The sequence below is a fragment of the Mauremys reevesii genome, linkage group 12 (assembly GCF_016161935.1).
Source record: "Mauremys reevesii isolate NIE-2019 linkage group 12, ASM1616193v1, whole genome shotgun sequence".
Taxonomy (NCBI): Eukaryota; Metazoa; Chordata; order Testudines; family Geoemydidae; genus Mauremys; species Mauremys reevesii.
Genome location: NC_052634.1, coordinates 21,945,368 through 21,970,748, shown reverse-complemented (window position 1 = coordinate 21,970,748; position 25,381 = coordinate 21,945,368). Strand labels below are relative to the sequence as shown.

General features: G+C 52.7%; 3 non-coding genes across 3 annotated transcripts; all 3 read left to right on the top strand.

Annotated features, from left to right (window-relative positions):
• The first annotated feature begins 4,187 nt into the window (after positions 1-4,187).
• TRNAR-UCG lies at positions 4,188-4,260 on the top strand. Its single transcript has one exon. It is a non-coding gene; the product is annotated as a tRNA-Arg (tRNA).
• A 5,755-nt stretch (positions 4,261-10,015) lies between these two features.
• Positions 10,016-10,214, top strand: LOC120376466. The gene has a single exon (XR_005587344.1). It is a non-coding gene; the product is annotated as a U2 spliceosomal RNA (small nuclear RNA).
• A 7,415-nt stretch (positions 10,215-17,629) lies between these two features.
• TRNAV-AAC lies at positions 17,630-17,702 on the top strand. Its single transcript has one exon. It is a non-coding gene; the product is annotated as a tRNA-Val (tRNA).
• The last annotated feature ends 7,679 nt before the right edge of the window (positions 17,703-25,381 follow it).

Genomic DNA, 25,381 nt, shown 5'->3' with positions numbered 1-25,381 from the left:
GGAAGACAGAAAAAGGGACAGGCATGGGATTTGCTTCTTCTCTTTTTTCCTTTGCTCAGCATTTGACCTGTGACTGTAATGGGGAGACTTGAGAAAGACCTGTGGCCGCCGGCGAGGTAGGTGGCCGCCCCGAGAGCACAGAGCTGAGCATTTTCCCGTGGGGTGCTGGCCTGCGCCCCCAGCACCTGGCCGTGATCGTATAGTGGTTAGTACTCTGCGCCGTGGCCACAGAAGCCTTGGTTCGAATCCGGGTCACGGCATTGCTTTTTGGTGGGGAGGGGCTATCCTGCAGCACGCCTCGTGGCTCAGTCTGATGGCGTCCGTTTGCAAAGAGAGCCATCAGCCGGTCCTCAGTTTCTGCTTGGTAAAGGCAAGTCAGTGGGGTCCATCGGTCAGAAAAAGAGTCCCAGGACTTCTTGCTGGGCGCCAGGGTCCAAAAGCAGCGCATTCCCTCCTGGAAAGGGCTGTGTTTCGAATGTCCATCCAGTGCGCGTTGAAGGGAAGGATCTGCGTGCCAGGGAAGCTGCGTCCCTCCAGAGGCGCTTGAGAAGCCAAAGGGGCCGTGGGTGAGTTTGTGATGAGGTGAGTGTGAAGTGTGGAAGGGGGAGGGTGGCAAGAGGAGGTTTTGAGAGGAAAAAAGGTGCTGCTGAGCTGGTAGGGGAGGGCAAGGTCCCAGGCGGGTGTTGTGTGAGGAGCTGTGTAGGCCCGAAAAGGCGTCCTGCTGGGCAAGGGCAGGTGAGGAGGGCCAGGGCTGTTGCTGCGGCCAAAGCCTTTGGGAAGCAGAAGATGGCCAGGGGTGTTGTTGCCTGCTGGGGCCCATGCGACGGTGTAGGTGTACACTGACCATAGCTGGTCTGTGGGAGCTGGGGCCATTCACTGTGCCCCTTTCCTCGTCAGTATAGTGGTGAGTATCCCCTCCTGTCACGCAGGAGACCGGGGTTCGGTTCCCCGACAGGGAGGGTGTGACGTTATTGATGTAAATTGGGACCATATAGAACATGGGTTGCAACCAAGGTCCTGCAGTGGCACCAAATCTTAGATAAAGGGGGTCATCTAAGGTGTCTAAGACCAGATTATGGGTTGCTGATTATAATTATGCTGTCTATATGTCTGTATCATTTTTAGTTGAAGTTATGAATGTTGGCTCTATGCTGTCAGTATTTCAAGTTGGTGCTGTGCTTCTGGGGGAAGCCTCCCAGACAAGCTGGTGTTAGCTCTGCCTAGCCTGTTTGATGGCCCATTAAAGGCCATCGGCTACACAATGGACCCATGGAGAGAAGGCAGACACACCTTGTGACTCAGCAAAGTATGCAGGGGCTGGCTCATGTGACTCCAGGCTCCATTTTGCTGTAAAATTCCACAGTGAAGACAAAGGGATTCTTACACCTGGAAAAGTCTATATAAGCCTAATGCCTCATCTCCACCTGGTCTTCAATCCTGCTTCTGACCTCTGGAGGGACTTTGCTACAAACTGAAGCTCTGCACAAAGGACTGAGGACCCATCCCAGCGGGGGATGCATTCCAGAGACTTAAATTGAACCTGCAGTTTACTCCATCACTGCTGCAAGCCTGAACTAAGAACTTTGCCATTACTGTATGTAATTGATTCCATTTAACCAATTCTACCTCTCTTCTCTACCTTTTTCCCTTTGTAAATAAACCTTTAGATTTTAGATTCTAAAGGATTGGCAACAGCGTAATTTGTGGGTAAGATCTGATGTGTATATTGGCCTGGGTCTGGGGCTTGGTCCTTTGGGATCGAGGGAACCTTTTTCTTTTATTGGGGTGTTGGTTTTCATAACCATTTATCCCCAGGACGAGTGCACTGGTGGTGATACTGGGAGACTGGAGTGTCTAAGGAAATTGCTTGTGTGACTTGTGGTTAGCCAGTGGGGTGAGACCAAAGTCCTTTTTGTCTGGCTGGTTTGGTTTGCCTTAGAGGTGGAAAAACCCCAGCCTAGGGCTGTAACTGCCCTGTTGTGACGGAGCGATTCTGGCGGGACCCAACTGAGAGTGCCAAATCAGGACCAATTGCTTAAACAGGGAAAGTATTCACCCACGAAAGCTCATGCTCCAATACGTCTGTTAGTCTATAAGGAGCCACAGGACTCTTTGCTGCTTTTACAGATCCAGCACATCTGCCCGCCCTGCTCAGTCACTGCCCACCCCCGTGTGGGGGCACCAGCACTGTGCCGGGTCGTGATGGGAAATTGTCCAAGCTGGCCCAGGGGAGAGGTGTGTGTCCCTGGTGCCCCCTGCTGGTGGGGCTGAGCCCCGCTCTGTGTGTGTGTGTGTGACACTGTTTGTATCAGTGTGTTGCTGGGCTAACCAGTAGGAAATGGCTTTGCAGGATTTTGTATCCTGCAGCAAGTGACACACACACACACACGCACAAAGGGACTCACACAATCCCAAGAACACTCACACACAACACACCCAGAGGGACATGCTAGCCCAACCCCCAAAGAGAGAAACAATCGCACCCCCAGCCACACTCACAATCACCCCCCCACCCATGATAATATTCACAACTGTGCGCAGACACACAACTGCACACAGTTCACTCCCACTGCTCCAAATACAAGGACCTCCTGCCCCACACAGCATGTGCCGAGGCCTGTGGAACTCACTGCCACTGGACAGCTACCAATGAGAATGATCCCATCGTGCTGGATCATCTGCTTGGCCCCCCACTCCCTCTCGGGGTGTGCTGTGCGGCGTGGCTGGGGATTGTGCAATGTCCCAGCACCAGGCAATGCAGAACGGACACCACACACCCTGCTCTGCCTCACCTGAGCTGCTCTCCAGGTGCATTGGAGCCCAGCACCCCGCACCTTGGCACTCCTGCCCCACAGGGGGTGAGCTGCAGCCCCCACAACACTCCACAGAGGGGAGAAGGGTCAGGCCAGCCAGACCTTGTAACATGGGGAAATCACCATCGGGGTCGACGGTATGGGGGCTGTGACATATGGAGAAATGGTTGTCACGCCGGCAGAGGGCAGCAGAGCACACACACACACAATTGCAAACATACACGAACACATGCACGAATCCAGCCACACACACACACAATTGCTAATATACACAAACACCCGCACAAATCCAGCCAACACCAACACAAGCCTGGGAGCCAGGGGAGCAGAGCAGGCTGGGGCTGGGTCACTCCCCTTCCCACAGGAAGTAGCCAGCCCCCCTGGTCCCATGATGGCCTGGGGCCAGCCCCCTTCTGCTTCTCCCCACGCAGGCCTGGGGTTCCAGCCTGCTCTGCTCCCTGGCTCCCAAGCTTGGGGGGAGGGGGGAACCGCCCCATAGCACTCGCCGGCGGCGTGGCTGGGAGCCAGGGGAGTGGACCAGGCTGGGACTGGGTCACTCCACTTACCATGCAGTGAGTGCAGGGGCGTGGGCCATGGGTAAGAGCCGGGCAGCCCCCCCTGCAGCAGCTCCCCACCCCAGCTCACCTCCGCTCCGCCTTCTCCCCTGAGCACGCCGGCGCCGCTCCACTTCTCCCGCCTCCCAGGCTTGTGGTGCCAATCAGCTGTTTAGTGCGGCAAGCCTGGGAGGGGAGGAGAATCAGAGCAGGGGCGGCGTGCTCAGGGGAGAAGACGGAGCAGGAGGTGAGCTGGGACAGGGAGCGGTTCACCTGCACACACACCCCCGCCCCCCGTTACTTGCTGCGGGCAGCCGCTCCCCCTGCACCTCCCCCTGCCCCAGCTCACCTCCACTCCCCCACCTCCCCTGAGTGTGCTTTTTGGTGCCCCCAACCACTTGGCACCCTGGGCGGCCGACTAGTTCGCCTAGTGGTTGCACCGGCCCTGGCCAGTGCCTGTCAGCAGGATTCCTCCTCCTCCTCCTCAGTGAGACTAAATCTCTGCACCTAGACAGCCGGTCCATCCACTGCACCCCAGTCCCCCATGCCTGAGCCTCCCTGCCAAAATCCTGCACCTGGCTCCAGAGAATTAAGTCTCACGTGTCGCTGGGAACTCGACTTCTTGTGCCCAGAGAGTCTCGGCCCCCCTCAGTAGCTGACCTGAGAAACACAGTGTCTGCAAAAGCAGCAAAGAGTCGTGTGGCACCTTATAGACTAACAGACATATTGGAGCATGAGCTTTCGTGGGTGAATCCCCACTTTGTCGGCTGCGTCAGTGTCGCCTTTTCCAAAGAAGTGCCTGGAGGGCCTTTTTCTGTGTGACCATGTGGCCTAATGGATAAGGCGTCTGACTTCGGATCAGGTGATTGAGGGTTCAAGTCCCTTCGTGGTTGTGCTTGTGCAGCTTTACCTTTGAGCTGAAAGTCCTGCTCCCTTCAGGGCTGGAACCTCTTCTTGGCCGCTCAGGCCAATGCTCTGCCTTCAGCTAGAACCCCGGGAAGGAATTGTGGGGTGGGCATCACAAAGGCTGGGGCATGAGCCCCAGGTGCTTCCAGTCTCGCCTTTGCCCTTTCTGACTTGCCAAAGAAAATGGGCGGCTGCCCGGGCTAGCGTGTGGAGCAGTTTCCCTCTTCCAAGTGTGCGCCTGTCCCTGTGCTGGAGGGGGGTTGCTACATAGCACCTTGGGAGCCTGGGTGTTTCTCTGCTTCTCGCCAGCTGGGGAAAAGCCTCTTGGGGTAAAATCTCCTGCCCCACTGCCAAAGTGAGCACGGAGAGTCCTTCTCTCTGGTCACACACTCCCAGGAGTTAATCGCCTCCTGAAACTGTCTGTCTCTTCAGCCCACCTGGTCCCCGTCAGTCCCCCTTCATTTTGCTGCTCCCCAGTCACTTACTGCAGGAAGCGCCGTCCATGGGGTGCAGTAGGTCCCACCGCTACCACCAGTTGTAACGGAGTGTGGGGGAGTCCGACTCTGCACCCCTCTTCCTGGGACTCACAGTGACTCTCAGCCAGCCAGTAAAACAGAAGGTTTATTGGACACAGGAGCACAGGTACAGCACAACCAGGACCCCTCAATCGAGTCCTTCTGGGGTTCAGGGTGCAGGGATCCCAGCATAGGATTCCCTGAACTCTCCCCCCCAAGTCCCAAACCGAAACTGACCCAATCCCTTCCAGCCGGCTCCCTGGCTTTGTCTAGCTCCCCGGGCAAAGGTGTTGACCTCCCCTCCCCCATGCCTAGCTCATGGTACAGGCTGAATACCTGTCCCTCACCTAAAATCCTCCCTGGCTCTCCCAACCCCCACACAGACAGCCCCTACTCCATCACAGCAGGTCAGGACTGGGATAGCAGGGGCTGCGGGTCGGGAGTGAGGGGCACCGGTAGAGCGGTGAGTCTGCAGGTCAGGACTGGGATAGCAGGGGCTGAGGGTCGGGAGTGAGGGGCACCGGTAGAGCTGTGAGTCTGCAGGTCAGTACTGGGATAGCAGGGGCTGCGGGTCGGGAGTGAGGGGCATTAGCGGAGTCTTGAGGTCAGGACTGGGATAACAGGGGCTGCTGGTCGGGAGTATTGATGGGCTCCAGCAGAGCTGTGATTCTGGAGGTCAGGACTGGGATAGCAGGGGCTGCGGGTCGGGAGTGAGGGCAGGGGTGGCTCTAGGAATCCGGCTGCCCCAAGCACGGCTGCATGCCGCAGGGGCGCGCTGCCAGTTGCCAGTCCCGCGGCTCCGGGGGACCTCTTGCTGACGTGCTGCGGAGGGTCCGACGGTCCCGTGGAGCTTCCGCAGGCATGACTGTGGAAGTTCCGCCGGAGCCGCCTGCCGCCCTGACGGAAAAATAATGCCCCACGCGTGCGCTTGGCACACTGGGTTGTGGAGCCAGCCCTGAGTGAGGGGCACCAACAGAGCTGTGAGTCTGCAGGTCAGGACTGGGATAGCAGGGGCTGCGGGTCGGGAGTGAGGAGCAATGGTAGAGCTGGGGGGAAACCAGGGGGCTGCGGGTTGGGAGTGAGGGGCACCAGAAGAGCTGTGAGTCTGCACGTCAGGACCGGGATAGCAGGGGCTGCGGCTCGGGAGTGAGGGGCATTAGCAGAGCTGTGGGTCTGGAGGTCAGGAAAGGGATAACAGGGGCTGCTGGTCGGGAGTATCGAATGGCACCAGCAGAGCTGTGATTCTGCAGGTCACGACTGGGATAGCAGGGGCTGTGGGTCGGGAGTGAGGGGCACCAGAAGAGCTGTGAATCTGGAGGTCAGGACTGGGATAGCAGCGGCTGCGGGTCAGGAGTGAGGGGCACCAGCAGAGCTGTGGGTCTGCAGGTCAGGACTGGGATAGCAGGGGCTGCGGGTGGGGAGTGAGGAGCAATGGTAGAGCTGGGGGGAAACCAGGGGGCTGCGGGTCGGGAGTGAGGTGCACCAGAAGAGCTGTGAGTCTACAGGTGTGGACTGGTATAGTAGGGGCTGCGGGTCGGGAGTGAGGAGCAATGATATAGCTGTGAGTCTGCAGGTCACGACTGGGATAGCAGGGGCTACGGATCGGGAGTGAGGGGCACCTTATCACCAGGAGCTGCTCCCCGCCAGGCACCACACCCCATTCACACGCCTTTGGTCACTATGTAGCTCAGTGGCAATCACTGCCCCGAAGTGACTCCGGCGCAGGCACCCACAGCACGAACTCCCCACACCGGATTCTGTCCACACGCAGAGAATTCTCTCCGCCGGGCTCCTTCGGTTCCTCTCGCTGCTCCCCGTCCTGCCGCCAGACACTGCTCATCTGCATAGCCCCGCCCATGGACACGTGACACCTTCTGTCCTGCTGGTTTCAAGCGAAGGAGTTGCCCTCTGGGAGTGAACACGTCACCGCACGTCACAGCCCTAGTGTACATCACACCCGCCGGGCTGGGATTGTTTGTGAGCCTCGCGCTGGGGGCGGGGCTTCAGGGAGAGACCCAGCCCCATAGACAGCCTGGGGCAGGGAGATATTGGGGGAAGGGATGGGGGGATGGGGGGAGAAGGGGGGAGGGCGAGACTCACCCCCATAGACCTGCAGGGGCAGGGGATATTGGGGTCAGGAAGGGAGAAGGGGGATTGGCAGAGACCCAGCCTGGGGAGCAGGGGAAATGGGGTGGGGTGGAGGGAGACATGTCGGGTGGGGTGTGTGAAATGTTGTTCCAGGGAAACTGAGTCACTCCCAGGACATGCTGTGCAGGGGGGAGCACAGGGGCAGGGAGAGAGCCCCAGCCCCACAGAGCCCCAGAGGGATATGGGGGGGCAGGAGAGGGGATGGAAGAGGAGAGACCCATCTCCATAGACCCCCAGAGGCAGGAAATGAGGGGAGAAGGGGGGAGGGAGGGATCAAGCCCTATAGACCTGCAGGGACAGGGAGATATTGGGGGCAGGAGGGGAGAAGGGGGGTTGGCAGAGACCCAGCCCGGGGTGCAGGGAAAGGGGGTGGTTTGGAGGGAACTGGGGAGGAGAAGAGACACAGGGCAGGACACATGTTGGGACAGGGAAACTGACTCACTCCGAATACATGCGGAGCGGGGCAGGGCGGAGGCAGATCATGCTGGTCCCAGGGTAATTTCGGGGGGTTCTGATGCCCCACACAGCCGGGGGGCTCCCCTCTGGGCTGAGGAGCCCTGGGGTGGGGCGGGTGCAGGGGCTGGGTGTGTGTGTCAGGCTGGGGGAGCTGCCTGGGCAGAGGGGCTGGAACTGGGGGGGCTGCAGCAGCCCCTGGCTTGACGTGGTTTCCATCACACCCAGGGGTTACAGTTGGTTGGGTGGCTCAGCCCCCCCCCCCACTATACAGACTGTTCTGGCACCACTGGCCTAGGGTCACTGTCTAGTGCTCAGGGCCTGCCTGGCTCTCCTAGAGCAGGGCGAGCGCCCAGCTCTCCTGGGGCAGGGCTGGCGAGAGCTCTGGACAGATACTAACAGTGCCAGGGAGCCTGGACGAATATTAGTTGGACAGAGGAGCCTGGAGCAGTTTTATCAGAGAGCAGAAATGAATCCCGAACACAGCACTGGAGCTGCAGTGCTCAACGCGTGGGCCTGGGTCTCCTGCACAGTCTCCCTGCACCCCCTCGTGGCATAACAAGTTCCCTGCAGAGAAGCAGAGGTGCGGGACCGAGGGCTGCGGCGGGGGCTGCAGCACCCCCATGTCTCACTGTGCAAAGCTCCAGGTGCTGTGGGAACAAAGCCAGCATTATTGTGTGATTCCAGAGAACCCCGGAGCTGTGCTGCCCCTGTGCAGTGTGAGCGGGAATTGCACGTTTTCACACTGCTTGTGAACACCAGGGCCCATGCAACCATTTAGGCAAACTAGGCAGCCACCTAGGGTGCCTAGTGGTTGGAGGTGCCTAAAAGCCCCCTCAGGCGAGGAGATGGAGCCGAGGTGAGCTGGGTGGGGGGCGCACGGGGAGGGCTGCCTGCAGTAATGGGGGAAGGGGGCGCACAGGGGAACCGCTCCCCACCCCAGCTCACCTCCGCTCTGCCTCCTCCACCGAGCACACAGCCCAGCTCTAATTCTCCTCCAGTCGGCACCGCAAGCCTGGAGGCGGGGCGGGGGGGGGGAGATTTAGAGCAACCTCCAGCATGCTCAGTGGAGGAGGTGGAGCCGAGGTGAGCTGGGGCGGGCTCCCCAGGCAGGGTTAGCTGCCCTGGGTGAGGGGGAGAGGGAGGAAGTCTCCACAGGCAGGGTTAGCTGCCGTGGGGGGCGGGGGGAGAGGGGTTAGCTGTCACAGTGGGGGGAGTAGCTGCTGCTGGGGGGCTCCCCGGGTGGGGGGCTGAGTTAGCTGCCGTGTGGGGGGCAGGGTTAGCTGGGTGGGAGGGTGCAAGGTGGAAGTTTCACCTAGGGCACAAAACTTCCTTGCACCTGCCCTGGGGCTTTCCGCACCCTGACAGGCTGATTAGACATCTGCAGCCAATCAAGGCAGAGCTACTCAGGGCACCTGGGTTTAAAAAGGAGTCACTTCAATTTGTGGTGTGCGTCTGAGGAGCTGGGAGCAAGAGGTGCAAGGAGCTGAGAGGGAGAGGGTGAGGGTGTAGCTGCTGGAGGACTGAGGAGTACAAGCGTTATCAGACACCAGGAGGAAGGTCCTGTGGTGAGGATAAAGAAGGTGTTTGGAGGAGGCCATGGGGAAGTAGCCCAGGGAGTTGTAGCTGTCATGCAGCTGTTACAGGAGGCACTATAGACAGCTGCGATCCACAGGGCCCTGGGCTGGAACCCGGAGTAGAGGGCAGGCCCGGGTTCCAGCCCAGGGCCCTGTGGATCGCAGCTGTCAGGTCCCCCTTATTTCCCAGCAGATTGACTAGACACCAGATTTGGGTGCTAGCAGGGGGACCTGACGGGCTCCTTATTTTCTGATTTCTTTCGGAAGCATTGAACTTGCCAGCGCACAGTCAGATTCTGGATGCTCATGGAAATGTAACACCTCGTGCTCAGCTTTAGTTCTGTTTCTCAGCTCTTTTGCAAAATCGATCTTTAGTCTGACATGTAGCATCCTTGCATTAGGAGATGGCTAATTAATAAGACCATAAACCTTGGCAATCAAATGGAACCTGAAGTCCACAGAAGAGCCCGAAAGGCCCTTGGGAGTGAAGTGCAAGTTGAGGAAGACTTCCCTGCACAGCTTCTCTCTCAATACTCGTTTTCCTGTATTGAGAGCAAAAGTCGGGAATCAGCTTAGGGTAGGGTTATACCATGTGTGTGCAGTGGTTAGACAAGGAACTGGACTGGTATGGAGCAAAACACTTGTGTGTGCCTGATGACTGTGCGTTTGAGAAGGAGCAGAAAAGAGCATTGGGGCTGCGGTATAGTGCTTGCATAGGCTTTCTTTGGCCTGTTTTGCTGTAAGAGTTAAAACAGTGAGAGATTGTTAGTCACAGGTCAGTGGGTGGGTTTATGCAAATTAGGAGCATATAGGGAAACCAGCAAGAGGAAGGAGGCTGAAAGACTTCTCTGTCTTTGAACAGAATTGTGTGTTAAGGGCTCTTGCTTTGAATTCTTCCAGTGGAGTCATTTCGGGGAAGTGATCATCACTTCGAGTTACCTAGTTATTAAAGCCCCGTGAATGGTGTTTGGTGCGTGTCTGGGAGCTCCTCGTGCTGAAGTAGAAAGCAGTGGGGGAAGAGCAGCTGCCTAGCATCTGAAACTCTCAGCATCACTTCTTGGCCTTCTGGGTGGGGAAGCATTATCTAAAATTGTATCTGTTCTTATTAGTTTAATATCTGATAGGTCCTTTATTAGAGAACTGTATATTAAATTGATTTTTGAAACAAGGGGATGGAATAGGAGCTTTCTCTGTCCACCCCATGCATTGACCTTGTATTGCAGTGTCTCCAGGACCAGTGCCTCTCCTTCTGGGGAGAATTGTCTGGTTAAAAAGCAGAAAAAGTTTCACTTTAAAGATGGGTTTCAGAGTAGCAGCCGTGTTAGTCTGTATCCGCAAAAAAAAAACAGGAGTACTTGTGGCACCTTAAAGACTAACAAATTTATTTAAGCATGAGCTTTCGTGAGCTAAAGCTCACTTCTTCGGATGCATAGAATGGAACACACAGACAGGAGATATTTATACATACAGAGAACATGAAAAGGTGGAAGTATGCATACCAACAGGCAGAGTCTAATCAATTGAGATGAGCTATCGTTAGCAGGAGGAAAAAAACTTTTAGAAGTGATAATTAAGATGGCCCATAGAAGGTGTGAGGAGAACTTAACATAGGGAAATAGATTCAATTGGTGTAATGACCCAACCATTCCCAGTCTTTGTTTAAACCACAGTTAATTGTACCTCTCCACCGCATCAAAGATCTACAATTCTATGTTCCATTCTATGCATCCGAAGAAGTGAGCTTTAGCTCACGAAAGCTCATGCTTAAATAAATTTGTTAGTCTTTAAGGTGCCACAAGTACTCCTGTTACTTTAAAGATGCTAATTTGAAAAGATTTTTTTAAAGTAGTTGAAAAATCAGGTCTCTTTAACACTTAGGTTCTTCATAACAACATATTGTTAAAATTTCTTGGGACTGTTTTCTGAATCTACAGATGTGATCTTCTTTGTCTTCCTAGAGGATTGTTTTAAAAGCTGGGATTCTTCTGTTTCCTTTGAATCTTTTTAACAATATGAGGGACGAATGCTTTCCAGACTGAGGGTCTGTTTGGGAGATGGTTGGTTGGGGGGGGGGTTGTGTGTGTCTGTGTGTGGGGGGGACACACAGATTGGTAATATTTGAGGTCACATGTCTGTCAATAACTGGATGAGTTACACAGACTTCTCCCCACCCAGCCTACGTTCCATGTATCTTGACTGAGCCTGCCGCCCACCATCCCAGAGCAGAAGCCTGAAGCCTGAGCCCCATCGCACTCCCTCAATTACAGCCCAGGAGGCTGTGGCCACAATAAAAGCCCCTGGTGGCCACATTTGAGAAATGCTGGAGCCTCACAGTAAACAAATCCCAGCAGGTTTGTCACTCCCTGCCCCCCACCCTGGGGATTTCCTGCCCTCTCCCACCCAGACCAACCTTCCTGGAAGTTCCCACCCGCTATGTATTTACTGCCCTTTCTCCCCGCCAAGGGAACCCGCCAGCAACTCCCTGCTAATCCCTCCCTCAACTGGCTCCACTGCAGCCATTTCCCTTCCCCGGCCCCTGGAAGGACGGAATGAGCTGGAGCAAAACATGGATGTTGCGCTGCAGCCTGTTAGGGCAAAAAGGGCAACTGGGGACATGTCAGAACAGGAAATAATTTCACAGCACAATTCCCCCCAGGCTCTTTCTCTGCACACAAATATTCCAGCTTGTCCTGCATGGGACAGAAACATTCAAATGTAGGGCTGTCAATTAATTGCAGTTAACTTACGCAATTAACTTTAAAAATATCATGATTAATCTCAGTTTTAATCACACCGTTAAACAATAGAATATCAATTTAAATTTATTATATTTTTTGATTTTCTACATTTTCAATTATATTGATTTCAATTACAACATAGAATAGGAAGTGTACAGTGCTCACTATATATAGTTTTATTACAAATATTTACACTGTAAAATATAAAGTGCTGTAGTGCAATCTCTTTATCATTAAAGTGCAACTTGCATATGTAGATTTTTTGTTGTTGTTACATAAGTGCACTCAAAAAGAAAACAATGTAAAACTTTAGAGTCCAGTCAGTCCTACTTCTTGTTCAGCCAATCGCTAAGACAAACAGGTTTGTTTACATTTACTGGAGATAATGCTGCCTGTGTCTTATATACGTCACCTAAAAGTGAGAACAGGCTCTCTCATAGCACTTTTGTAGCCAGCGTTGCAAGGTATTAACGTGTCAGATATGCTAACATCCATATGCCTTCATACTTCAACCACCATTCCAGAGGACATGCTTCCATGCTGATAACGCTCGTTAAAAAAATAATGCGTTAATTTGTGACTGAAGACCTTGATGAAGAACTGTATGTCTCCTGCTCCATGGTTTTATCCGCATTCTGCCATATATTTCGTTTTATAGCAGTGGTGGGTGATGACCCAGCACATGTTCACTTTAAGAACACTTTCACTGCAAATTTGACAAAACACAAAGAAGGTATAATGTGAGATTTCTAGAGATAGCTACAGCGCTCGAGCCAAGGTTTAAGAATCTGAAGAGCCTTCCAAAATCCAAGAGGGACGAGGTGTGAAACATGTTGTCAGAAGTCCTTAAAGAGCAACACTCTGATGCAGACACTACAGAACCTGAACCACTAGACAGGACAATCAATCTTCGGTTGGTGGCATCTGACTCAGATGAGGAATATGAATGTACTTTGGATCGTTATCGAGCAATACCTGTCATCAGCATGGAAGCATGTCCCTGGCCTCTGATTGCTAGAAGCTGGGAGGGGAGAACAGGGGCTGGAGCTCTCCATGGCCACCTGGTCTAGTCACTCCTCTGAAGCCCATAGCCAGAGCCAGCCTTAGGGGTGGGTGCCACCAGGGAATTGCCCAGGGGTACCATGGTCAAGGGCGGTGCTGTACAGTGGCAGAGAGGTGTGTGCTGCTGGTGTAAAGTCAGAAACTGCTCCCGGCTGGCAGGGGAGTGCTGCTTGGGGTGGTGCCCAGATTTCTCCCTGCTCCCTCCCGGCATAGGAACATGGGGGGGAGGGAGGGGAAGAGAAGGGGGAGAGAGCGGTGATGAGCAGCTACTGCTCCCCCCAGTGTTCCTCCGTGCCCCCCTAGGGGGCTGTGAGGGGGGAGCAAGGAGCGACATCAGGGCTCCCTGCCTCCAGGTCACCTTCCCCACCTGGGCTGCATAAGGGGAGGACAAAGAGCAACCGCCCATAGGAGACTGGGGGAGGAGGAGCAGAGGAAGAGGATGAAGGCAACTGAACATGACAGGTGTCCATGAAAGGAGAGAGAGAGAGTTTGAGTGTAAGTTGACCAACACAGAGGGTATGGCTACACTGGCGATTTGCAGCGCTGGAAAGCCTCCACCAGCGCTGCAATTAGTAAGTGGCCACACCTGCAAGGCACTTCCAGCGCTGCAACTCCCTGGCTGCAGCGCTGGCTGAACACCCCTCTCGGCATGGGGAATAAGGATTCCAGCGCTGGTGCTGCAGCGCTGGTCATCAAGTGTGGCCACACACCAGCGCTGTGATTGGCCTCCAGGGAATAAGGTGTATCCCAGAATGCCTGTTCAGCCACTCTGCTCATCAGGTCAGACTCTACTGCCCTGGCCTCAGGTGACCCGCCCTTTAAATGCCCCGGGAATTTTAAAAATCCCCTTCCTGTTTGCTCAGCCAGGTGTGGAGTGCAATCAGTGAATCTTTACAGGTGACCATGCCTCCACGTGGCAAACGAGCCCCAGCATGGAGCAATGGCGAGCTGATGGACCTCATCAGTGTTTGGGGGGAGGAATCTGTGCAGGCACAGCTGCGCTCTAGCCGTAAGAATTATGATACCTTTGCCCAGGTATCGAGAGCCATGCTGGAAAGGGGCCATGAGCGTGACGCGCTGCAGTGCAGGGTAAAAGTAAAGGAGCTGCGGAGTGCCTATTGCAAAGCACGCGAGGGAAACCGCAGATCCGGCGCTGCCCCCACGACCTGCCGGTTTTACAAGGAGCTGGATGCGATTTATGGGGGTGACCCCTCTGTAAATCCAAGGACCACAATGGACAGTTCAGAGCCGGTAGAGGAGGAGGAGGAGGGGGAGGGGGAGGGGGAGGCAGACAGTGAGGCTACTGTGGTGGGGGAAGCCAGCCCGGAGGAGGCATGCAGTCAGGAGCTCTTCTCAAGCCAGGAGGAAGCTAGCCAGTCGCAGCCCCTGGAACTTGCTGCAGAAGAATCACAGGAGCAGGTCCCAGGTAAGCAGCTTTTATTGCAATGCAAAGGTTTTGGGAGAGGAGGGGGATGGTATGGCTGCATGCCTGCATGCCTAGACATGGAATATCCCATTGATGTGGTCTATCACATCGCAGTAATCTGCCTCTGTAATCTCTTCAAAAGTTTCTGCAAGAGCATAGGCAATTCGCGTGACCAAGTTTAAAGGGAGAGCCATTGTGGTCCCTGTCCCATTCAGGCTAACGCGTCCGCGCCACTGTTCCAGGAGGGGTGGGGGAACCATGCTTGCACAGAGGCACGCTGCATACGGACCCGGGCGGAATCCGCATTGTTGTAGGAGACCCTCCCTTGCTTCTTTGGTAACCCGCAGAAGGGAGATATCTTCAAGTATTAACTCCTGTGGGAAATGGAGGGAGTGTTTCAGTGCTGGTTTCCCCAACTGCATACCACGGCAGGCAGGAACCCTAGGGTTAATTCCTGAGGGACATGGCAGTGCTGGGTTTAACAAAGCCCAAAAACAGGCAGTCTAGCCATGAAGCAAGAAGCACCCTGCTCGAGCAGACCGCGGCAGGCAGGAACCCCAGGGTTAATTCCTGAGGGACATGGCAGTGCTGCCTTTTAGAAAGCCCAGAAACAGGCAGTCTAGCCATGAAGCAAGAAGCACCCTGCTCGAGCAGACCGCGACAGGCAGGAACCCTTACCATTTCTGGGAGGCTGTGAATTCTCTAGCAGTTGCTGAAATGTCTGAGGAATGCTTGTGTGAGACTTCAGATTATACACAATGCAAGCTCTCTTAAAATGTATCATTTGCTGTATTTTTATAGTGACCTTGAGTAGTCCTGGGCCGGTCTTATCAGTGACTGAAAGAAAGCTTCAGAACCTGAGAAGGAAACCTAACCGAAGCAAAGAAGATTTGGTCAAGGCAGTTATGAACCAGTGTGCAGCAGAGAATAAAAATGCGCAGAAATGGAGAGAAAAGATGCAGCACTGGAGGGAAACAGAAAGCAGGAGAAAGGTGTTGATGCAGAAGAAAACCACGAGGCAGCTTATAAACCTCATTGCGCGCCAAACAGACTGTATGCAGTCACTGGTAGCAATGCAGGCAGAGCACTACTGTGCAAAACCCCCACCCTCCCAAACCTCTTTCCCCTATGCACCAATGTCAGCTCCAAGTCCCATTCCCCAGCATCCAGGTTCTTACCTACACCAACACCAGCTGCCCCCGACACCTGTACGGTCACCTATGAGCCCAGAGAATTACGACCCTTACCCTCTGCACTCAACCCCCATCACCATGCAACAGTACAATCCTGAGGTGCACAGCACTCCTGGCAGTACATATTCAAAACTATGAATGTACAGTTCAACAACCAACCCCCCTGCCCGTGTACTTCCTTCTTTTTAAATAAATGATTTCTTTGATTATGAAACAGTTTTTATTACTGCATAAAGTGAAAGATAACAAACCCCAATGAAAACACAGGTAACAAACATCAAGGAAAACACAGGCACTTTTAAAAGCACTGTAACCAGTGCACGTCACTCCTGGTCAAGGCAAAAAAACATTACTGTTGGCTTTCTGCCTCAAATTCCTCCCTCAAGGCATCCCTAATCCTTGTTGCCCTGTGGTGGGCGTCTCTAGTAGCCCTGCTGTCTGGCTGTGCAAATTCAGCCTCCAGGACTTGCACCTCGTTGTTCCATGCCTGGCTGAATGTTTCACCCTTCCCTTCACAAATATTATGGAGGGTACAGCACGCGGATACAACTGCAGGGATGAAGCTTTCCCCCAAGTCTAGCTTCCCATAAAGCGCCCGCCAGCGCCCCTTTAAACGGCCAAAAGTACACTCCACAGTCATTCGGCATCGGCTCAGCCTGTAGTTGAAACGGTCCTGGCTCCTGTCCAGCTTCCCTGTATAGGGTTTCATGAGCCAAGGCATTAATGGGTAAGCGGGGTCCCCAAGGATCACAATGGTCATTTCAACGTCCCCTACTGTGATCTTTCGGTCTGGGAAAAATGTACCTTCCTGCATCTTCCTGAACAGGCCACTGTTCCGAAAGATGCGTGCATCATGCACTTTTCCAGGCCAGCCTGTGTAAATATCAGTGAAATGCCCACGGTGATCCACAAGCACCTGGAGAACCATAGAGAAATACCCCTTGCAATTAATGTACTCGTAGGCTAGGTGGGGTGGTGCCAGAATAGGAATATGCGTCCCATCTATTGCCCCTCCACAGTTAGGGAAACCCATTTCTGCAAAGCCATCCACAATGTCCTGCACGTTCCCCACAGTCACGGTTCTCCTTAGCAGGATGCGATTAATGGCCCTGCAAACTTGCATCAACACGATTCCAGCGGTCGACTTTCCCACTCCAAACTGGTTCCCGACCGACCGGTAGCTGTCTGGAGTTGCCAGCTTCCAGATTGCAATAGCCACCCACTTTTCCACCGTCAGGGCAGCTCTCAATCTTGTGTCCTTGCGCCGCAGGGTGGGGGCGAGCTCAGCACAGTCCCATGAAAGTGGCTTTTCTCATACGAAAGTTCTGCAGCCACTGCTCGTCATCCCAGACTTCCATGACAATGTGATCCCACCACTCACTGCTTGTCTCACGAGCCCAAAAGCGGCGTTCAACGGTGCTGAGCATTTCCGTTACCGCCACAAGCAATTTCATGTCACCCGCTTTAGGCAAATCCATATCATCATCGGAATCCTCACTGTCACTTTGGAGCTGAAGGAGGAATAGCTCAACTGCCAAACGTGATGTGCTGGCGACAGTCAGCAGCAAATTCCTCAGCAGCTCAGGCTCCATTTCACAGCGTGCTGCACTCACAATGGCAAGAAACGTGGACGGCGAAAGTGTGACTGCTGGGAAGTGAAGCGATGCACCACGGGGCGTTGGAACAGGAAGCGGAATGACCCACACACTTCCTTCCCCTTCCCACAATACTCAGCGCCAAAACGGCGCCAAAATGGGATGAGGTGCTCTGTGGGATAGCTGCCCACAATGCACCTCTCAGTACAGCGCTGGAAATGATGCCAATGTGGCCACACTGCAGCGCTGGTAGCTGTCAGTGTGGCCACACTGCAGTGCTGGCCCTGCACAGCTGGACAACCAGCGCTGCAAACTACCAGCGCTGCAACTCGCCAGTGTAGCCATACCCTAAGGTGCCACAAGTACTCCTTGTTCTTGTTGCTGATAAATTAATGGAGGTTAAGTCCATGAATGGCTATTAGTGAGGATGGGTAAGGAATGGTGTCCCTAGCCTCTGTTTGTCAGAGAGTGGAGATGGATGACAGGAGAGAGATCACTTACTCATTACCTGTTAGGTTCAGTCCCTCTGGGGCACCTGGCATTTGGCCACTGTTGGCAGATATGACGCGGGGTTGGATAGACCTTTGGTCTGACCCAGTATGGCCATTCTTATGTACTTATGAAGGGAGGGGCAGAGCCCTGTGACAGAGTTTCTGTAGTGTAGTGGTTATCACGTTTGCTTAACACGCAAAAGGTCCCTGGTTCAAAACCAGGCAGAAACATGCTGGCTTAATTTTCCCAGTTCCTGCTGTTGTAGGAGTAGCAGTGATTTCTATGCTCAAAAGGTCTGTTATACTTCCCCTGCTTCCACTTTTGTCTCCTCTCCCTCTCTGAATGCCTGTGAAGTGGCTTGCTCCCTCCCGCTCCCTCCTGGAATGCTGGTGGGATGAATGGGCTGGTTGAAGAGCAGAAGAGCTCCCAGGTAGACAAGGTGTCTGGGACTCTAATTATGCAGCACTCACACACCCAGAGCATGGACACTGCCCAAGGTGGAGTGTGACCAACCAGATGCAACCAAGTCATCTCTGGTCGCAGGCCATGAGGTGCAGGTCCTTAAAAGGGGAAGGGACCCTGTGCTCAGGAGAGCACTCACAAGCTTGTACCTCCAGTGAATGCCCTTCGCCCGGACTGCCTGGCCAGTGGTTCACAGCGTTGCATTTCACTGTGCCTCAGGAAGACTTACCTTCATCGCACCGTCCATAGCTGCGCTGTGGGACACTTACCTTGCAGAATCCTAACATCTCCAGTGCTGTGCCCATCCTGGGAGTGTGAGTATGCGAGTGCGAGTGTGACACCCCCTGCCCCCGCTTATTTTGAGCTTAGCTGTCAGTATAACAAATGTGCTGCTTTCTGCCAAACTCTGGTGGGTCATTTGTCCTCCTTACACTTACTAGTTGGCCCAATTTTGGGTAACACCTGTGATAAACTCAACCCCTGCAGGACAGAGGGTGGTGAAATGAGCTGAGAAAAAGCCTTAGCATCAGCAGGGGAAAGCTAGAGGATCTTGGCCTGTCACCTTTTGAAGCCTTGTGGCTTGGTCTCCTCTGCCCTTGGAGGTTGGCCTATGGTGGCCGGCTCTTCCTGCTGGCTTCCTTTGTGTGACTTGCCAAAGGAGGGAGTGAGGCAGGAATGGGGCAAAAGAGGAAAGTCGAGCTGAGGAAGGCAGGGCAGAAGCTAAGCGCCTCAGTGCGGCTAAGTGGGGTTAGTAGAGCACCACCATTCGTTCTGCAAAGCCTGGGGAGGTGCGGTTGGCTGCTGGGAGGTAGAATCCTGTGCCTGCCTCTTGGCTTCCCAGGGATGGCTACTTGCAGCCCAGGAGAAGGACGATGGTTCTGGGTGAAAGGAAGACAAGCAAAGCTCTGGGAGGAAATTTGGGTGCGGGGTGCTGGCTCTGCGCTGGGGGAGGGGGTTGGGGTGCAGGAGGGGTGGTGCTTACCCCGGGCACTGCAGCTCCCAAATTGACCCGTACACACAACCCTGCGTCAGCAGCTCCTAGGTGGGCGGGGCCAGGGAGTCTCCGTGCGCCGCTGCCTGCAGGCGCTGCCCCCAGAGCTCCCATTGGCTGCAGTTCCTGGCCAATGGGAGCTGTGGAGTTGGTACTCAGGGCAGGGGCAGTGAATGGAGACACTCCGCCCACCCCAGGGGATGCTGGGACATGCCGGCCATTTCTGAGAGTGGCACGGAGGGACGGAGGCAGACTGGGCAGGGAGCCATCTCAGTGCTGCTGGCACATTTCTGCACACCCATGGGGGGAGGGGAGCAGAGGGCCTCCATGTGCTGCCTGGGGGAGGGGCAGAGCACAGAGCTGCCTCCCCTCCCGGGTCTATTACAGGAGTGGGTGGGTGGGTCTTTTGGCCTGCAAGGTGCAGCAGGTCGGACTAGATGATCACACTGGTCCCTTCTAACCTTAAAGCCTCTGAGTCTAAAAGGGAGATGGAAGTAAAGGAAGTTTTTTAAAAAATAAACCAAACATTGTAATATCAGGATAACTCCAACAGCTCATTGTATAGTCCTGCCCCTTTCTTCCTCCATTGTGTGTTGAATGACCTGCAGCACATGGATTCTCTCATTCCATTGATAAACTGATACAATGTGACTGAAATTAAATCACTTCCCAGCAGAGAAAACATCACATCATTGCATTAGCTGGGAATTGAACCCAGGTCAACTAGTTTGGAAGGTAGCTATGCTCACCACTATACCACCAATGCATCTGGCAAAAGTGTCACTTATGCTTGCCTAATGAGGTTAGACCAGCGTTGAAGAGATTTTTCTGCCTGTTAAAATGTACTGGATTCTCATCACTAAAAAAACCCCTCATGACTAAAAAAAACCGCCTCCATCTTCACTTGGGTTTGAACCATCAGCCTTTCAATTAGCCACCAATGTTGTTAATCACAGGGTATGTCTACACTACGGGATTATTCCGATTTTACAGTGCATCCGAGTTCAGATTGCTGTCCAGAGCAGTCACAATGGTGCACTGTGGGATGGCGCCTGGAGGCCAATACCATCGAATTGCGGCCACACTAACCCTAATCCGACATGGCAATACCGATTTCAGCGCTACTCCCCTCGTCGGGGAGGAGTACAGATATCGGTATTAAGAGCCCTTTATATCGATATAAAGGGCTTCGTTGTGTGGACGGGTGCAGGGTTAATGCCCTTTAACGCTGCTAAATTCAATATAAACTCACAGTGTTGACCGGGCCAGAGAGAGCAGCAGGTTTCCCATATTGTTTCCCGCTCTTGTTTTCTTTACTAGTTTCTCCTCTGCACCAACTTGCTCTTTTTCTTCATGAGCCTGGCTAGCTGAAGTGGGTATTCACCCATGAAAGCTCATATTTCAAAACATCTGTTAGTTTATAAGGTGCCACAGGACTCTTTGCTGCTTTCAGTTGGTAGAGCATCAGCCTTTTAATCTGAAGGTCCAGGGTTCAAGTCCCTGGTCAGGTGATAAACTACTCACCAAGATCTTACACTGTCTTTCCCATGTCCTCTTTGATGTTACTTTTTCTCTTCAGGATTTTCCCTTTCCTCAGAAGGGCCTTTTTGTGTGTGGGTTTGAAGGGGCAACTTCCTGACAGCCCCTCTGTCCTTGCAGCCTGGAGGAATAAAGCCTCTGGGCATAGAGCATGTTCCTTCCCTGCACACACACACACACACACACAAAGACAAACACACAGAATATCCCTAAGGAATTAGAATCACCTGCTGCCTTCCCCTGTCCTGCTGGATCCCCAAATGAAGATGCTCTTCAGCCTAAACTCATGTCCCCTCTTTTCCCAGTGCCCCTCAGTCCCAACCCTCAGTCCCTCCTATGCTCACTGCTCCTCACTCCCAACCAGAGCCTGCTCCTCTTCACCCTTCTCCTCTGTCCCAACCCACAGCCCCCTCCTATTCCCGGTGCTCCTCAATCCCAATCCACAGCCCCCCCCCCTCCTCACGCTGCTCCTCAATCCCAACCCACAGCTCCCTCCTTCCCTCCAGCAGCAGGTGCTTCAGACCCCCTCAGGAAGATTTTCTTGCAAGGTTTCGTGTATGAGTCTGCATGTGGATTTTACAGTATGTTGGAAATAGGTTGGGTTGCTTGCCAAAATGATCACTTTTGGCTGGTGTTGGATTCCCAGTCTCCATGTTACAGGGGCAGGAGAAATAAAGGGTTGTTATCCTTGTTGTGTGAACCAAGGGCAGCACAACTGTGCTTGGCAGACCCTGATTGAGGGACTCACCCTCAGTTCAATAGCACTTGCTAGGCAGGGGACACGGGTTCCAAAGCTGAGTGGGCTGAGGCTATGTCCATACTGCAATGAAACACCCACGGCTGTCCTGTGCCAGTGCAGGCTCCCAGGCTAGGGCCCTGGGGTGGTAAATTTGCACTGTAGACATCTCAGCTCAAGCTCAATATTGGGCTCTGGGAGCCCTCAAGGTTGGAAGGGAGTTTAGGAAGCAAAAAAGACAAACGGGCAGTGGAGTATTACCCTGGACTTGACAGCATTTCTCCATTGGTCTGTCTGCTTTGGGGCAGGGACAATAACACGTCCTGCTGCATCTGTTATTTCAAAGGGCGGTTTAGGATTTTCATTCTCACACATGGTGCATGAAGCAGGACTCAACCCTCTGTGCAAACTAAATGAGCTGCCCACAGGTTCTGGCAGCCACAATGAGCATTTAGTGTGAGAGCCCAGACCTGCCCCTGTCCCAGAGGGAGGGGGGGTCATCTGTGACAGACTGGACCACTGACCTATCAGCTCTTAACTCTCAGTAATTCCGTTATCAGTGCCTGTGAGTGTAATTGAAACAGCCCTACTGGGCTGGACCAAAGGCCCATTTAGTTCTCTGACAGCTGCCAATACCAGGTGCTCCAAGAGGTACTCAACAAGGCACCACTTGGAGTTGAACCCAGGATCTCTTGTTTACAAGACAGGTGCTTTAGCCAGCTAAGCCATGGCGCCTGCTTGTGGCTCAGGGACACTCTCTGCCCACACCTGACTCCCTGCCATCCCCACTGGGGCCTGAAAAGCTTTGCTTGTGTTGGATTCTGCAAAGCAGAAGAGCAGGTGAGGTTTTCCTTGCAAGGGGTGTGTGTGTGTGTGTGTGTGTGTGTGTGTGTGTGTGTGTGAGAGAGAGAGAGAGAGAGAGAATCTTTGGCCAGGTCTGCACTACAAAGTTATTTCAGCATCATTATATTGCTCAGCTGTGTGAAAAACACACAACGCTCCCTCGGTCAGCAGCTTTTGGCTGGTGCACACACTGCAATGCCACGTCTGGCGACAAAATAAAACCACTTCGACAAGAGGCCTAGAGCTTTGTGCCAAATTGTCAGTGTAAATGCTGCTGGTCATTATATCACCATAACTGGTCTCCACCAGTATCTCGCCATGAACTCGCCTGCCCTGCATTCCTGCTACAGAGGCCGGACCTCTCTCCTTTCATAGCTCCAGAAAGTTCTCACAGCTGAGCCACTCTCTACACCGGGATTAGGTTGATAGAACTGCATTGCCAGCCTAAGTAATGTAATTACACCAACCTAATTTCCTAGTGTAGACCTGTCCAAAGAATCGCACACACACCTTGGGAGCAAAACTTCACCTGCTCCTCTGCTTTACAGAAGCCAAACACGAGCAACACTTGTAAGGGCCCAGTGGGGATTGGCAGAGAGTCAGGTGTGAGCAAACAGGCTGCTTTAAGCAACAGTAGTTACCATGGCTTGGCTGGTTAAAGCACCTGTTTTGTAAACAAGAGATCCTGGGTTCAACTCCCGGTGCTACCTTAAAGACTGGCTTTTGGAGCACCTGGTATTGGCTACTGTCAGAAGACAAGATTCAGAGCTAGATGAACCTATGGTTTAAATTACACTCGCAAGCACTGATAATAGAGTTACTGAAAGTTTGGGTGTTAAGAGCTGATAGGTCAGTGGTCCAGTACCCTCAATATGGTTTTAGCTGGAAACACACCTGGAGGACAAAGACTCAACTGAACTGATTCAGAAGAGAATAATAACAATAATACTTTCAAACCAAAGTCCCCAAACAGATTAGTATTGGTTTTTCAGTTTGGGGAATTTTTTTTTCCCAGTCAGACCTTGCCAAGGGAAGCAGGGAGAAAATGTTGGAGTTGCCTCCTTCAGAACAGCTTGGCCTAGACACTAGCTCTGGTTCACTGCTCTGGCCTTGCTCGGGTTGAGGGTATTTTAATAATTTGGGCAGGTCCCAGGGTGATTGGAGGAGATGACGAGGATGTTCCCTTTTGAGATATAAATTAAGAAATACAGGACTAGAGAATTTTTCTTTTTTTAAGAAATCTGGGATTTAGACATTTTATTTAAAGCAAGAGAGTTCTGAGTTTCTGAGAAGGTTTTTGTTTGCAAGAAGCAACATTGTACCAAACGGGGACATGGTTGTCTACAAAGGAGGAGTAATGACTAAATGCATCCGATGAGGATGCGATTTGTACCCATGCATGCAGAGTACAATGGACTAGCAGTCCATCGCCTTAACCACTCAGCCACCTCATCAGAACTATCAAGGAAAAGACAGGAGGAGAAATCTAATGTCAGCAGAGATAGGGACAATAAGGAGTTTTTAAATACTAAGCGGAAGCAGGGGCTGAATGAGCTCCCCCCTCACATCTAGTGAGGAGCTGGGGGAAAGACTTCAGGAACAGACCGCGTTTGCATAGACACACCTACTCTGCCTAGGTATGCAGCAGGATGGGGCCGCTTTCCCAAAATGACCAGTTTTGGCTGGTGGCGGGTTACAAATCACTTTAGGATTGAGTGGAATGAAATGTTATTATCCTTCCTGCATGAGTGAAGGGCAGCAGAACATACCTAGTCGGTCCTGATGGAGGGGTAGGTGGGTGAGGAATAGCTTTCATTGGACTTCATAGAAGTGATTGAGAACGTCATCCTAAAACAGTGGTCCCCAAACATTTCACACTGTGCCCTCTTATCCAGTTGGGGGAGGGCAAAACCAGAGCTTGAGGGATTCAGCCCTGGGTGGTGGGGCTCAGACTTTTGGCTTCAGCCCCAGGCACCAACAAGTCTAATGCCAGCCTTGGTGACCCCATTAAAACAGGGTTATGACCCACTTTGGGGTCCTGACTCACACTTTCAGAACCCCTGCTCTAAGCTGATGGGAGAGAGTTTTCATGTGGGTGCAGTTAATCCACTTCCCCAAGAGGTGGCAGCTATGTCAGTGGGAGAAGCTATATCGGTGGGTGTGCAAGCTGTGGTGTTTGCCACATTTAAGAAGTTTAATCAAACCCCATTTTTAAAACCACTTCTGGTCTGGGAATGGCAAAGGATCTCGAGGAAGGAGGGTCTGTCCTTCAAAGTCTTGGAGATCATGAGTCCATGGTCATGGGGGTATAGCTTAGTGGTACAGTGCTTGATGGTAGATCAAGTGATCCTTGATTCAAGCCCCAGTGTTCTCTTATAACCTTCTTTCTTTTTTTAAAAAAAAGGAAAACATTTTCATTTCCATTCTTCATTATGTTCAGGAGCTCCACTATACAGGGGTGCTTGATATGAATGTAAACACTCAACATTTCACTGTCCAAATGCACAAAAACCTAGCAAAGCTGTCCATCAGCTGAAATCAGTTCCAATCCTCTAACTGTCTAGTTTATGTTTTCATCAATTAAACAAAGGTATCATAGGAATGTACATTTGAAGATCCCTCTTCTCCAGGAGCTATGTTGTGCAGAAGAACAAGATCCACATCCAGCTACAGTTCAGGAGTCTGATGACCAAAGGGCCAATAAATGTTCTGAGGGATGGAGAAAAATGCCTTCTAGTGAGCTATTGAACGAGCTCAACCTGTTTCGCTTATCAAAAGAAGATTGAAAGGTGACTTCATTGAAGTGTTGAAGGGCCTTCATGGAGAGAATAGATTGGGTATTAAAGGGCTCTTTAATCAAGCAGAGAAAGGCATAACAAGACCCAGTGGCTGGAAGGTGAAAAGAGACAAATTCATATTACAACTAAGGCACAAATATTCAACAGCGAGGATGATTCACCACAGGAACAATCTACCAAGGAAAGTGGTGGATTCACCATCTCCTGATGTCATTTCATGAAGACTAGATGCCTTTCTCGAATGTGTTTGCCCCAAAAGTAGCTCTTGTGTCATACAGGAGGCCTGTGATATGCAGGGGGTCAGATTAGATGCTCTAATGGTCTCTTCTGGTCATAAAGTCGACTAATTTCTGAAAAACTGAGTGTAGCATTGGGAGCAGCGTCTGATGTTTTCCTGTCTAGCCGGCTTGCTGCCTAGAACGAACGCTCCTTGAGTGGGGTGATCCACAGGGAGTAGCTCAAACCTCCAAAGTGCCTGGCCAGGGGCAGGACATTAGCACAGCAAGGGAGGGGTGTGGCAGTGACATCACAAAGGCCTTT